The sequence below is a fragment of the Miscanthus floridulus genome, chromosome 1 (assembly GCF_019320115.1).
Source record: "Miscanthus floridulus cultivar M001 chromosome 1, ASM1932011v1, whole genome shotgun sequence".
Taxonomy (NCBI): Eukaryota; Viridiplantae; Streptophyta; class Magnoliopsida; order Poales; family Poaceae; genus Miscanthus; species Miscanthus floridulus.
Genome location: NC_089580.1, coordinates 52,954,645 through 52,971,010, shown reverse-complemented (window position 1 = coordinate 52,971,010; position 16,366 = coordinate 52,954,645). Strand labels below are relative to the sequence as shown.

Genomic DNA, 16,366 nt, shown 5'->3' with positions numbered 1-16,366 from the left:
CTAGCTACATTCTGTTCTTCCTCCCCTCCGCCTCCCACGCACTCTCAGCCAGCCGCCGCATGGGCCATCGCCGGAGAGGACAAGTGCGGAGCAGGAGTTGGTGGCACCGCCGGGGCGCCCCTCGCCGGTGCACGCGTGCGGCCGCACGCGGCACCGTTGAGCGGTCCATCGGGTGGCGCCCGGAGCGGGAGACCGCAAGCGCACAGGAGAAGGGCGGCGGCGCAGCTCCTTTCTGTGGTCATCGCCGAGTTAGCACAGGGCCAAGGCCGAGCCCGGTGACATGTTATGGTAAGCGAAAAAAGGTCTTAGCTAATCTTAGGGTTGGGGTTGGCTCAGGATTTTGGGGATTTTTTGCTACTAGGGTTCGGATTTGGGAGGAACAGGGGCTTATGGGAGCTTCAATGCATAGGGTATCTTTCTTGTCCATTCTGTGCTGAAACTCAAACCTCTTTCTAAGCTAGCGAGTGTTCTGTGCAGGTTGGATCAAAGCGCAAGATATTGTGGTTCGTGGTAAAAGCAGAGCTTCGTGGTAAAAGCAGAGCTTCTGAACAGATGAGAGAAATGCTCTACAAGAACACAGATCAGTGCGCTCTGAGTTGATTGTTTCAACAATACTTTAAGAGACAAAGATATCGTGTCTTTGCCTAATTTTCAAATATATGTGTTCATTTAGAGGTCGAAGGTCTGGTGGTATACTTAATTTGTGCATTTGATTTATGTAACCAGTCAGTGTGTCTAGCTAGCATTATCCCTAGATTGATCACTGCCGCTACTATTTGCTTGTGCAAAGTTATTTGGGAAGGCAACCCCATTTTTTCTACTTTGTTGCAGTTTGACGCCTGAATTCTCTTCGGTATAAACTGTTTGAACAGAGGAGTGCCAACCAAAGCATGGTGAAGTAGATGTATCTTTGTCGTTTTCATCGGTTCATCGTAAAAGTAAGTGTCATGTTTTCTCGCTCATCTTTTTATTATATTGCAAGCAGTTAGAGATTAGAAGGGCAGACCTGGTGTAGTGGTGAGAGCTGTCTCACTGATGCGGGGGAAAGGCTTGTCTCGGTTTATCCCTTCCCCAGACCCCACTCGTGTGGGAGCCTCCGACACTGGATCTGCCCTTTTTTTAAGCAGTTAGAGATTATTGTTTGTTATAAGCTGGCTAATTTAGTGTAGAGCATGGCCAAATACCAATTATGGAACAACTTCTAATATGTACACGTGCCCCTGTTTTAGTTAGGCTGTCAAGGGAACTGTGTTGGGACTGGCTTATAACAAACAATAATCTGGCCAAGGGTACAAAGAACAACAGACACTATGTTTCAGAAATATTCCTTTTAGTTAGCTAAGAATTTTACCATGTCTGTTGCTGCCATGAAGTGTTACTTGCCGTTTTACCTTTCCAAACAATTAAATTATGTTACTTTGGATGGTGAATTTCACATGGTCCTATTTCTTGCAGTTATGGCTACCTAGATAGAATGTGAACTATTTTCTCTCAAGTGTGAGCTTGATTTAAGACCTGTAGCTGTTCTCTGAACCTGATTTTAGACCTATTGGTGTTGTTCTGTGAACTTGATTTCAGAGAAAATGTGAACTCTTTTCTCTCAAGTGTGAGCTCTGTACATTTTTATCTCAAGTATGGCACAAGGAAAGCATAGGAGTTAATCTATGTATATTTTTATGTGTTCTGTTCCTCAGAGTAAAAAATGTTGCTGTTATAACCAGAAGTGAAAAGTTCTTACAATATCTAAAAGTGCTGTTGTTCTGTGATGTTGCCCAGCAACTACTGTTCTGTCTTTTACCTCATATAGGATTTTGTTATCTGAATGCTATAAGAAAATTTCCTTCATAGGACAATGCTATTTGAATGCTACTTAGGTCTTAAAATTCTATGTTTAACATTCTCCTGTGTAGCTCACATAGATGCTGTTTTAGGTCTTCACCTGAGGATGACGGTTTTGACTGTTTGAATATGACAGGTGATGAAGTAGTGGAAAAGAATTCACTCCAGTGGACCGAAGAAGAGCCCCACCGAACATGCCTTGTTAGTATTGTTGCCGGTAGTAAATGTTTAGCTAGCACTAGTTGCTTTGGGTAGATGGGTGCCAAATGTTTCACCAAATCAGTCTCATTGGCCATCTCGGTGATGATACTTGTGGTTGTTAATGGTACTTCTATTTGCAATTGTGGTTGTAGATGATGGAGCACTTGGATTACTTGTGAACTTATTTGTGACATATTGCGAGACATGTGACGTTTGTGATATATATGCGACGTTTGTGATATATATGTGGTGTTAGTGATATATATGCGCTGTTGATGATATATATGTGATGTTGGTTATATATATCTTCTGTTTGTGTTGGATGGGATGTAAAAAACAAATAAAAAGGCTATTTTCAGTCACTTTGCCGAGTGCAAAGGCTATTGCACTCGACAAAGTGACTACCTGGGAACATGCTTTGCCGAGTGCAAAGGCCATTGCACTCGGCAAACATCATAGATTTGCCAAGTGCCACGGGCTAGGCACTCGGCAAAGGTCGTCTGTTTGCCGAGTGTCTTGACAGGACACTCGATAAATAGGCTATCTTTGCCGAGTGTCTTGCCGGTGGCACTCGGCACAGCGGCCACCTTTGCCGAGTGTCTGAGTCAACGGCGCTCAGCAAAGCGGCGACCTTTGTCGAGTGCTTGACCTTGACACTCGACAAAGCCGCCGTCATGGTGGCGCTCGCCGTCATGGTGACTTTTCTTTGCCGAGTTCCTGATAAAGTGCACTTGGCAAAGAGGTCTTTGCCGATAAACTATTTACCAAGCGCCCTTTGCCGAGTGTAACACTCGGCAAAGGCTTTGCCGAGTGTATATCGGCCTTTGCCGAGTGCCCTCGGCAAAGAAACTGAATCCGATAGTGCAGTATATAGTTCTTCTGTTCCAAAATAAGTATTATTTTGGGTTCCTTGCAAGTGCAGGTTAAACTTTTTTAAAGTTTAACTAAAGTTATAAAAAATAATAGCAACATTTGTATATCCAAATAAATTTATTTTTAAATTTATTAAATAATTAATATAATGGTACTTATTATGCACCATAAATAATAATTTCTTGTATATATTTGGTTAAAGTTACAAGTATTTGACTTTTTGAAAATTGAGAAAGATATTTATTTTGGAACGAAGAGAGTACTCCCTCTGTCTCTGAATAAATAGATTCCAAGCACAAAAAATTGTCTACAAATTAATCAATCTCTAGGAGACTGAATGGTCCCCATTTATTTTTCTCGAAGTCCCCTCATATTTACTACACCACCTCTTCCTCTCTCTTTTCTACCAATCTAAGTTTGGGTTTTTGCAGTTGGATGAATGTAGTAAATGCTATAACTACTGTGCAACTCGAGTAAGTGTGCAACTACTTCAATTAATTCATAAAGGATAGTATGGTATTTTCTCTTCATATTAATCTGTCCTAAAGTTGCTACAAATCTATTTAGCTGACAAAGAGATTACTATATCAATACCTCCGTCGGGAATGAAGCTTGTGACACAAAACTCTAAGCGCCATCATTAATTGCCTAAAATTCTTAAGGAAATGCGTCGTCCCATACTTGCAGGAGCGCCAGCGGCCTTCTCCTCTGCATAGCTTTCTTCGCCGAGCTTGTGCTAGGCGACTTGCACGCCGACGTCGGGATCAACAACTACCTTGTGACCCTGGTGATGGCGAACTTCCCGCACAATGGTATCACGACATACGATATCACGACATCACAACAAGTTTCAAGATTTTTGGACTTCGTTTGCTTTTTATAGAATTTAAAAACACTTCGCACGTAAGTTCACGGTCATGTTTCGTGAACAAGATGTCCGAAATTTCGGGTCCATTCCTGGATACGGCCTCACACTACACTCAGTAACATGACTATCAATTTTTGAATCATTAAATTCCATTATTCGTACCACGTGCAGTTCAAATTTATATTTTTTGAAAAAATTCAAGTAAACGAAATAAAGTAACTAAATATATAAAAAAACCACAAAAAATCCCCAAATTCTAACTAGGAGTTCCTCGTACTTTAAAAGGGCTGCACAAAAAATTTGGAGGCTAAAAACAAAAAAAAACTTTGTCGAGTGCCGGGGCATGGCACTCGGCAAAGGGGGTCTTTGTCGAGTGCCAAGAATAAGGCACTCGACAAAGAGGGTTTTGAATTTTTTTTTAAATTTCCTCTTTGCCGAGTGCCTTCATTCTAACTAGGAGTTCCTCGTACTTTAAAAGGGCTGCACAAAAAATTTGGAGGCTAAAAACAAAAAAAAACTTTGTCGAGGGCCGGGGCATGGCACTCGGCAAAGGGGGTCTTTGTCGAGTGCCAAGAATAAGGCACTCGACAAAGAGGGTTTTGAATTTTTTTTTAAATTTCCTCTTTCCCGAGTGCCTTCATAGGGGCACTCGGCAAAGACATTTAAAAAAAATTTCTTTGCCGAGCGCCGTGTCAGGGGCACTCGGCAAAGTATTTTGCAAAAAAAATCTTTACCGAGTGCCAGATCTGGGACACTCGACAAAGAATTTTTTTTAAAAAAAACCTTCTTTGCCGAGTGCTAGGCTAGGTGACACTCCGCAAAGAGCGGTTAAAAAAATTTAAAAACCCTTTGTCGAGTGCCAGATCGAGGGCACTCGGCAAAGGGGGGATTTAACCCCTGGGCTGGCCACACACCCCGCACACACGACACACACACGCGCCACCGCTCGCTCGCCCACGCCCGGCCATTCGCGCCGCCCGGCCGTCCGCGCTGCCCGCGCGACCCACGCCCTGCCCCCGGCCGTCGACCCTGCCCCCGGCCACGCCCTGCCCTGCACCCGGCCGCGCTTCGTGGACCGCCCGCCCCGACACCACCCGTGCCCGACTCCGACGGCCCCGACTCCGACCCCGACGTCGCCTGACCCCGACGCCGCCCGCCCCTACCCCCGGCGCCCGTCAGGTATGCCTTGTCTCTTGTTGTTGTCATGGTAGTGATAGTTGTAGTAGTATTAGTTGTACTAGTAGTGCTAGTGGTAGTAGTAGTATTAGAAGTAGTGGTAGTAGTAGTAGAAGTAGTGGTAGTAGTAGTAGTAGTAGAACTAGTGGTAGTAGTTGTAGCAATAGTGGTAGTAGTAGTAGAACTAGTGGTAGTAGTAGTAGCAATAGTGGAAGTAGTAGTAGAAGTAGTGGTACTACTTGGATATATTCTTCTGCATGGATTGATATCCAAACTACATGGCTTCTCTTGAGACATATGTGCTTGTCGGCCATCGTGCCGTTGTTTTTTTGCAGGTTTTGGAAACCTCACCGTGTAGGGGAGGTTCTGCCAATTTTTTTTAAATGATAGTATTTTGTTCCATTTTTGTAGAGAAGAGCCCGTCGGAGCCGAGTCGGAGTTCCCGTCGCCGTGCCGGTCTGCCTGCACCGCGTCGCCTCGCCACTGCACCGACCCACCGTGGCCCCGCTAGCCTAACTCCGCCGCCACCCTAGGTATAACCCCTCTTTCTGTATCATGGTCGTAGATCGCGTAACCCGGTTAGGTGTCTCCCGTTCGAAAGAGATACGGTTGGAGGTATGCATATCTTTGCATATCTATGACCGTATCTATTTCGGATTGTCCACGTTTTTTGGACAGCCCGCGGATGCGTAGATGGGTTAGTTTCCATGGTCTGCTCTGGTCCGAGATAGAGTTTCGGCATCACCTCCCTGTTGTTCTCCGGATACGCACTCTTCTTTGGCAGGACGTGTATCTAGAGAACAGCGGGGAGGTGCTGTCGAAATTCTATCTCGGATAGGAGTAGAGCATGGAAACTAACCTCATCTACACATCCACGGGTGGGATTAGGACCTATCCTCACCTATTAGATAGTAGGAACACTATGTAGATGCAATTGATGGTTACATTACTCGCTGATACATATGTTAGAGGATGGATGACCGTCAGTGGATGTACATGGGCTAGAGAAGTTAGAGTGATTACACTACGGAATGGATGAACAAGACCGATGCTTTCTTGAACAACGCATTTGGCAAGGCTGCTAAATGACATTGCCTAGTTTTATGTCCCTATAGCAAATGTGGAAATAAGAGAAGGGTAAACAAGGTGGAAATGGGTAAACAACTTGTGAAGAATGGATTTATACCGGACTACACCCGGTGGGTCCACCATGGTGAAGCCCATCATATGAGAGAGGAGGTGGTGAGACCACGGGTGGAGGCTTTTGATGCTGATGCCGGGGTAGCAGACATGTTAGATGAGTTTCACCAAGGACGGTTCGATGAGGGACGTGAGAAGGAGGAGATGGAGGCAGCCGCACAAGCGTTCTATGACATGATGGACTCGGCACAGAAACCCCTTCACGATCGGTCAACGGTGTCTCAACTGGATGCCATTGGACGCTTAATGGGGTTGAAGTCCGAGTTAAACTTGAGTGGACCTGGCTTCGATAAGATGTTGGCCATGATTGACACCCTGCTTTCGGAGGGCCACATTCTGCCAAAGAGCATGTACGAGTCACAGAAACTCCTTCGTGCACTTAAGATGCCGTATGAGCAGATACATGCTTGTTCGAAGGGGTGCATCCTATTTAGAAAAGAACACGAGCATGCAAAGTTCTGTCCAAAGTGTAAATCCTCTAGGTACCTGGAGGTAGACTCTGATGATGGCTAGAAGAGGCAAGTTACGATTCCCGTGAAAATCCTACGGTACATTCCATTCCTACTGAGGATCTAACGGCTATACATGACCGAGGAATCCACGAAACAGATGACATGGCACAAAAATGGCAAATGGTACAATCCTGATAAGATGGTACATCCATCCGATGGTGAAGCTTAGATCCGCTTTAATGACAAATATCATGACAAAGCAGATGAGGCTCGTAATGTACATGTCACGCTGGCAATAGATGGGTTCAATCCTTATGGAATAATGGCTGCCCCATACACATGTTGGCCCATCTTCGTTATCCCCCTTAATCTCCCCCCCTCCCGATGTCTCCTTTCAATGACATAACGTATTCTTATCGTTGATAATTCCTGGACACCCAGGGAGTAATATGGGTGTGTTCATGGAGCCCGTGTTTGATGAATTGGTCCATGCTTGGGATGAAGGGGTATGGACATACGATCGAGCTACAAAGACAACCTTCAAAATGCACGTTTGGTACCACTACTCCCTGCATGACATCCTAGCGTATGGGATATTCTGCGCCTAGTGTGTTCATGGAAAGTTCCCATGCCCAATATGCAAGGAAGGTGTGAGGTTCATTTGGTTGCAGAAGGGTGGCAAGTATTTGTCGTTCAACAGACATCGTCAATTCCTACCTCTTGACCATCCTTTCAGACAAGACATCAAGAACTTTACGAAAGGTGTCAAAGTGACAAACCCTGCACCGTGGATGATGACTGGTGCCGAGGTTCATGCTCAGATAGATGCTCTCGTGCCCAATGAAGAAGGTGGTTTTGTGGGATATGGTGAGCAACATATGTGGACTCATATCTCGGGCATGACGAGGCTCCCTTATTTCAATGACCTTCTTCTGCCAGATAACATTGATGTAATGCACACTGAAAAGAATGTCGCCGAGGCACTTTGGGCAACACTCATGGACACTGAAAAGTCTAAGAACAACCCTAAGGCTAGAGTGGACCTGGCAATGTTGTGCGATAGACCAAATCAAGAGATGCAGCCTCCTAGTCATGGCAAGACCTGGAGAAGGCCTAAGGCCGATTTCATCTTGAAAAAGGACCAAAGGAGGGAAGTACTTGAATGGATCAAGACGCTAATGTTCCCTAATGGGTATGCAGCGAATCTAAAGAGGGGAGTGAACTTAGGCACTCTACGAGTCAACAGGATGAAGAGTCATGACTACCACATATAGATTCAGCGGCTTCTTTCAGCGATGGTTCGAGGCTATGTCCTAGAGCTTGTCTGGCAAGTGCTGGCAGAGTTGAGCTACTTATTCCACCAGCTTTGTGCCAAGGAGCTCTGTCGAATCGTCATTGATGACTTGGAAAAAGTGGCACCCGTGTTGCTCTGTAAGTTGGAGAAGATCTTTCCATCTGGCTTCTTCTTGTCGATGCAGCATTTGATTGTGCACCTCCCGTATGAGGCACGGATGGGGGGGCCCATGCAGAACCGTTGGTGCTATCCAATCGAGAGATGTCTGAAGACTCTTCGCAAAAAATGTAGAAATAAAGCCAAAATTGAGGCTTCCATTGTAGAGGCATACATTCTAGAAGAGGTGTCGAACTTCACAGAGAAATACTACACTGAGAAACTTCCTAGCGTTTATAATCCACCCCCTCGTTACAATGCTGGCGAAAATGAATCAAACCTCAGCCTTTTCCAAGGGCAACTCGGAAGCGCAAGTGCATTGACCACTAAGCAATTGAAAAATGAAGAGTGGCGCAGTATCATGCTATATGTGTTGACCAACCTTGTCGAGGTGTAGCCATTCATTGGGTAAGTTCTGAATGAACTTGTTTTATTTCGCCATATGTCCTTGTTTCTTCATCCAACCCTCTTGTTTCTTGTTGGTACAGGGAATTTCTTCGTCAATCCTGGCATGGATCAAGGCAACCTACCCCGCAAGAAAATGATACCCTTCTTTCATAGGGTGCGGGACCAAGGAGCCCTGATTTCATTTGTTGGTTCAAACATAAAGCCCAAACTGATGCACCTATAAGTGACGAGCTGAGACAGGTTGCAAATAGCTGTGCCGTTGGGGTCAAGTCATTTACCGGTTATGACGTGAATGGATATCGTTTTCACACAGCAAGCTACGAGCAGGGTCGGCCCAATAGAAAAACCACAAACAATAGAGTTGTTACGCCCGGCACTGATGGACTCGACTATTATGGAAGAATTGAAGAAATCTACGAACTATCATTCTATGGTTTCAAACCTCTTACTCCTGTCATATTCAAATGCCACTAGTTTCATCCTGGAGTAACGAGATAGACCCTAAGCTTGGGCTAGTCGAGATTCGATAGGATTCCGTCTATCCAGGAAAAGATGTCTACATTGTGGCTCAACAGGCCGTCCAGGTTTATTATACGTCATACGCGTGCAAAGACGCCGAGCATCTTAAGGGTTGGTCTATTGTGCACAAGGTATCGCCATACAGTAAACTACCTGTCCCAAATGATAAAGATTACAACTTCAACCCAAACACATATGATGGAGAGTTCTATCAAGAAGAGGGCCTGCAAGGGAGGTTTGACATAGACTTAACCGAAGAGATAGGAATGGAAGTAGACAATGAAAGGGATAATGACGAGGATGCTGGAGATGATGCGCGAAATCTGAAGGACATACAAATGCTTGAGCGATTATGTTTAGGCAATGACAATGAAGACAACATTCCTCCTTCGGATAGTGTTGATGAGTTGGACAATGTTGATAGTGATGACGAGGCCTATGATCCAGATAATCTCAATCATGAAGATTATTTCTAATACATGTAATACTATGCTTTTTGTAATTATGTTTTGTTCATTTTTTTCAATATTTCTAATACATGTATTACTATGTTTTTTGTAATTATGTTTTGTTCATTTTTGCACCTATTTCTAATTATGTCTTGTTTTTCTTTTTTATTACAGGTGATTGAACAAAGATGGTGGGCGGCCGTCATAGGTCCGTGAACTCAATTTACCAAAGACCACGCTGGCTACAGGAGGAGGCAGAGGGGGCGGCGGAGGGATTGGATAGGAGGAGGAGGAGGACTGCCAGATGCAGGAGGGGGCCGTCTCCTCCCACACCACGTGAGAAGGAGCCAGAGGAGGAGGTGGCGCCCGTGGACGAGTCGGACGATGAGCTGGTTCGACAGACAGACGAGGAGGAGGGGTCGCACGAGGACGACGAGTTGGAGGTGGCAGGCATGGGTTTCGCTCCCTCTGACTCCTCTTCGAGTGTCTACTTGTGAGGTCCCACGAGCCTGCCATAGGTTCCGCTTCCTCACCAACGCCCAGTGATTCGCCCCGAAGGACAAAAGTAAGTAACTTTATATGTTATCACCACTACTTCACATGATATGATGAAAAAAACTAATAATTTTTCTTAATCACTTGTGCAGGAACTGGGTGGTTGTGTTGGGTGGTTGCGCATGGGTAGTCAACGACATCCTGGGTCTTCTATGCAGGCAACACTTCCCCGACATTCTCACGTACGCATCGAAGACGGAGTCGGCCTACTCGTTTGACCACTACGCCGTTGCCACCGATGCGGAGTACCCCAACAAGGCGGCGCGGGTGAAGGCAGAGTTTTGGATAAGTCTCTCTCGCACAACATTGCTCAATACGTCACATTTATTGGACTTTTCTTGAAATAATGAATGGATACATCACTTTTGTATGCAGACTTATTACAAATGCTAGGACGGATTTGAGGCCCGGGCGGAGCAGGTGACTACCAAAGCCTGTAAAAAACTCGTCACCGACATGCATCATGTGGTGCGCATCCAGACCATCGTAACCTACTACGGGTCAAAGCTTGGAGAGAGGAAAACCAAGAAAGACACAAGAGAGATGCAGCTGACCCAGGAGCAGTACCTTGAGGTAAATGAAGAACATCAATATTGATTCGTTTTGAGATTAAGTTGGTTTAATTTGATCTTCTTATATGTCCAATACTTGATGACGTGTAGATGATTCCTTGGTGGTGCCAAGCGTATCCCGAGTGCTGGGCGATGATGGTGGAGAGGTGGTTCACGGAGGAGTACCTCAAGATGCACAGAGATGCCCGGGACCATCGTTTGTAGATGCAAGGTCCAGCACACCATCAAGGCAGCCACAGCCTCGCCGGATACAAACATGCATGGGTACGCGAATTCATTTATCTATTGTGACGCTTAGTTCTGCCTGATTTCTAATCATCGTGCTGTCTTTCTTGCAGTCGGCGTCACATAGCGGCTAGGCTTGCTCGGACTTCCAGGCATGGTGTATGGCCCACAAGGGCAAGGCGATGTCCGACGTCTCCTTCAACATGGAGGACCCACCCGAGGCATACACGAACCCGAGTGTCCACTCCCACATTAGTGAGTACACTGAGGTGGCAAGGTCGCTCCATGGGTCAGACCATGATCCGAGCACCTAGGACTTCGATGGAGAGGCCATCATGAGGGCGGGGCAAGGCAAGAAGCATGGGTGGTTCTGGCTTGGCGACGGTGTCATCGACACGGCCTCTACTCCCTCTCTCTCCCAGATCCGAGCACGGAGCACGAGCGAGAGCCCGACCATTCGCACACGGCCGACCGCTGCACAGCACCGGGTCGACGCACTCGAGGTTATTCCTGTTTTACTCGTCATACATTGATCTTTACACACCTTAATTAGCTTTGCATTACTGAAACATTGGAGTGAAATATTGCAGGCTCGGCTGGAACAAGAAATGAGGCAACGTCAGGAGCTGGAGGCCGGGCACCAGAGGATGGTGGCCTAGCTGGAGGCCGAGCAGGCCGAGCGGCAGGCCCAGGCGCAGAGGCTGACGGACATTATGGAGTTCCTACAAGGGCTTGGGCAACGTGTGGGCTTCTCTCTGCCAGCTGGGCTGTTGGTTCCGCCTCCGCCTCCGCGTCCTGCAGCTGCAGCTACTCCTATGAGTATGAAAGTTTTTTACTTTCGCTTGTGCTTTGCTTGTATGGCCTCTACCTTCCTAGATTAGCCATCCAAATAATCTTGTCTCACATACAATCTTTTCTCCTTTGTGCAGTCTCCTTCTGACGGTGGTTCGAATAATCCACCTCATGCACCTCCGAATGATGGAGCTGGGCCTTCACCACAGTCGCAGTGGCCGAGATGAGTGCACGTTGTATTTTTTCATTTGTTGTTCACTTGGTGATAGACTTGTGATATACTTGTGATGTACTTGTGGACTTTGATGGACTTGTGGATTTATTTAGATGGACCTGAGCAATTATTATTATATATGTGATATATATTGTGATGGATGTGCTATGTGTGGATGAATGTGTGGATGGATGAGATATATATGTGATGGATGAGATATATATGTGATATATGTTTGTATGAATTTATTTGTCATGATGGAATGTAAAAAAAATTAAAAATTGCCGTTTTGGGTCACTTTGCCGAGTGTTGCACTCGGCAAAGGACCCCGTTGCCGAGTGCCATGGTCACAGCACTCGACAAAGCTGGAAAAATGAGCGCTCAGAAAACCATTTTTCCAGCTTTGCCGAGTGCCATTACCATGGCTCTCGGCAAATATTTTTTTTTAAAAAATAAACTTTGCCGAGTGCTGGCCAGAGGGCACTCGATAAAGAATTAAAAAAAAATTCAAACTTTGCCGAGTGCCGGCAAGAGGGACTTGGCAAAGATTTTTTTTTAAAAAAAATTCAAACTTTGCCGAGTGCCGGCCAGAGGGCACTCGGCAAAGAATTTTTTTAAAATTTTTTTTTAAACTTTGCCGAGTGCCGGAAAGAGGGCACTCGGCAAAGAATTTTTTTTAAAAAAAATTCAAACTTTGCCGAACGCTGGCCAGGGGGCACTCGACAAAGATTTAAAAAAAATAAAAAAAATCTTTGCCGAGTGCCTGCAGGGTTGGCACTCGACAAAGCCACTATCAATGGGGCCGACGCCGTGACGGTCGCTTTTCTTTGCCGAGTGCCCCCGGGGCTCTCGGCAAAGCCTTTGCCATGTGCCCGATAAAAGTCACTCGGTAAAGAGGTCTTTGCCGATCAATTTTTTGCCGTGTGTTCTTTGCCGAGTGCCACACTCGGCAAAGGCTTTGCCAAGTACAATTTAACCTTTGCCGAGTGCCTTAGGCACTTGACAAAGAACCTGAATCTAGTAGTGAGGAGCTGGCCCGTGCCCCGCACCTCACGCACACGGAGGAAGGAGATTTCAGGATAGGACTGCAAGGACAAAGGTGGGAACTAGGCTGGGAAGCTAGGGGCCTGTTTGATCACCGGATTAAAATTTAGCCCATCAATGGATAATATGCTAAATGTAGACGAATACAAAATTTCTTGTTTCTAATAAGTTCTACTCATCAATTAGCCCCCATTAGTTTTTAGCAAGCTATAATTAGCTAATAAGCACAACCTATACAAAAAATACCACATCCAATATATTGACAGATAGATGAATTCGATTTGACACAGAATGATATATTATCAGTGAAAGTAGTTATATTACCGGCTAAAGGCCTTTTATTTGGCATTCAAAATATGGACTAAACTTAGTCCATCCAATGCAAACAGGCCCTAGATTTTTCCGGCGCGCTTCTGTCACCACGATTTCAGAAACTTTGAGCTGTTTTTTTCCCGGAGAACGTTTGGTGGGTGAAGCGCATGCATAAACAGCTCTCGAAGCTGCTCCCGGCCCCCTAAATGTGCAGCAGTACATGACGCCAGGTGTAGGTTCTTCATTTGTCAGATGTCAATGGTACGGATCGGATGAGTTCTGATCAGCAGACTGTTTGGCTGGGGCTGAAACGATCGTATACGATCGTGGATTATTACTGCTGACTGATTTGGTGTGAGAGAAAAATACTGTTCTAGCTGAAAATTTTCGATCGTTTACGACCAAGCGAACATGCTGCAGGATAGTATTACTGTATATTGAGCCGTCAATAGTCACCTGACGCACACATGCTTGCGCACGTACATCCGATCGTGGCAGCTCGTGCAGGGTGTTGTTCGTTTGTGCTCGTCCCCTCCCTCCTCTCTATATTTAGCAATGACAATCAACCTGTTCGCTGGTTGATTTCTAGGCTGATAAGCCTGGCTGGTGCTGATTTGTTGTGAGAGAAAAATACTGTTGACGGACTGATAAACCATGACTGAAACCAACAAGCGAACAGGCTGAATACCTACGCCAGAACTTAAGAACAAGTTGTAGCCCACAACACAATGCAAGCAGCTCGCTCCATTGCCTGAAATAAACACGGATCGAGTAGCTAGTACGTAGTTCTGGACGAAATTAAAATGGGTCGTCGTCCTAAGACTAATAAGAGCACTGCGGTGGGTGCTCGTCTTGTGTGGCTAGCTTTGGTGTTGCAGCTGGTGCGGGGACAGCAGGGTGGCCCGGCGGCGGCCCCGGCGCTGTACATGTTCGGCGACTCGCAGCTGGACGTCGGGAACAACAACTACGTGTTGACCATCGCCCCGTCGCCGCGGCCGCGGCCGGTGTTCAAGGCGAACCACCCGCGCTACGGCGTCGACTACCCGGGGGGAGTGGCCACCAGCAGGTTCAGCAACGGCCGCAACCTAGCCGACTTCATCGGTACGTACATACGGTCGTATATATGTAGTTCAATTCGCAGACACTGATCGATCGATGCTACCTGCTTTGTTAACTGATGTATTGCATGTGTGGACGATCCGATCGATCCGCCATTGCCTGCCCTGCAGTTGCCAGTCTGGGTGTCGCCAGCAGCCCTCCGGCATATCGCTCCATCGCCAACACCACAGGAAACACCGCCAGCATATTTCTGAAAGGTGTCAACTTCGCTTATGGGGGTGCCAGAGTCAGTGACCCAGAACTGATTAGCATGCATGCAGCTACTCCAGCTTCTTCTTATATCTTATATACATGCATGGGGCCTAGCTAAATTGGAAGAGAAATTGCATGTTTATATTAGTTGTTGTGGCAAATATCACCATGCAATATAGTTAGTTAGTTAATGGTTTTCTCGATCGCCCGGCCGGGCCGGCGGGCCCCCTGCTAGCGCAGCGGATCGACTTTCTACCCAGGGACAACAACTTGAGGGAACAGATCGAGCGCGACTACTCCAGCGTCCGCGCACAGTTGGTGCGGCAGCTCGGGGAGACCCAGGCCTCCGCCCACCTGGCCACTTCCATCTTCGTCATCGCCGTCGGCGGCACCGACATAGTGGAACGCTTCGTACTAGACCCTGCCTACCGGGAGCGGATCCCCTCCGATCAAGAATACAAGGAGTTCGCCGACGGATTGGCCTACCACCACTTCGACATCCATCTGAACGTGCGTTCGATCAGCACCTAGCCTAGCCCCTTCCTTCCGTTGCTCTTATATATATTATTAGCTCTCTTTTTCCAGTGATTAGATAGATGAAAACATGCAAAATGCATGCAGAGTCTGTAGGATCTGGGGATGCGCAAGGTGTTGGTCGTGGGTACGGGGCCACGGGTGCTACCCGGCGCTGCTGCGGCAGAAGCAGAGCAACACCGCGCGGTGCCGCGACGACGCTGCCAACTCTGTGTCGGCTCGGTACAACTTGGCGGTGCGCGACCGTCTGGGGAGCGCTGCCCAGCACAAAGAGCTGCGCTACTCCTCCTTCGACCAGTACACCGTGCAGCAGCGGTACATGCAGGAGGCAGCAGCAAATGGTACGTACGTAAGAAGATCGATCGTGCATTGATCGATCCACACACATACAATTAATTCCACGTCTCATCATCATCTACTGATTTGCAGCAGGATATGCTGATGTGGACCAGGCGTGCTGTTACGATCGTCAGTCGCTATGCGACCAAGATAGCTCACTGTGTCCCGACAGGACGGACCACATGTTCTGGGACGGCTTCCATCTCACGGAGATCACCACGGAGAAGCTCACGGCAGTCGCCTTCAACGGCTCCGCGCCGGATGTTTCGCCGCTGAATTTGAGGGACCTCAGCGCCCCATAGCCATATATAGGTGTGTGTACTACAGTACAGTACGTATAATAATAATAAACGGAAGATCTTCTCACCAGCTCGAGAAAATCCTCATACTCTGGCCCCACCCATATATAGCGGTAACAAGATAGACAAGGGGAATTTTTTACCCGTCTGAAATTCATCCCCGAGGGCAATCGAGCTCAGGACCTGAGGGGTGCCGCAGGAAACGCTCGACCAGCTGGTCTAGCGTCCGTTGGCAACAGTGTAAGATATGACCTATTCTTACACACAGGTCTTTGCGAATCTGTATGCTTAGTTCTGGGCACGTACAACACATGTCACAGGCCCGGTTGCTGTATGTACGTCCGTCCTTGAAACTCCAAACAGACATAGCTAAATAGATAAGTTACGGGCTCGAGCTCTGGCTCGGCCATGGGACATCATCTAGGTTGAAGAATTAATTTGTGCAAATTCTTCACGAGAAGCGGTTCATATTCTGCGTTCTTACACTACAGCAGCCACACGCTTTGCCGAGTGCCCCATGCACTCAGCAAAGGCACCCATGCATTCGGCAAATCATTTGCCGAGTGCAACACTCGGTAAAGAGGCTCCGTCGAACTTTTTCACGGTAAAGCCTGCTTTGCCGAGTGTCAAATCTCGGGCACTCGGTAAAGGCTTTGCCGAGTGTCAAGCTGGCACTCGGTAAAGGATTGACTGCCGTTGACCGAAGGCTCACGCCGTCTTAATTTTTTTTAATT

At 46.9% G+C, this 16,366-nt stretch overlaps 1 long non-coding RNA gene and 1 pseudogene across 1 annotated transcript; both read left to right on the top strand.

Annotated features, from left to right (window-relative positions):
- Positions 1–2,289, top strand: LOC136483827 (uncharacterized). Its single transcript, XR_010765677.1, has 3 exons — positions 1–288; positions 478–938; positions 1,976–2,289. It is a non-coding gene; the product is annotated as an uncharacterized lncRNA (long non-coding RNA).
- A 425-nt stretch (positions 2,290–2,714) lies between these two features.
- On the top strand, positions 2,715–15,635 carry LOC136456809 (GDSL esterase/lipase At4g28780-like; annotated as a pseudogene).
- The last annotated feature ends 731 nt before the right edge of the window (positions 15,636–16,366 follow it).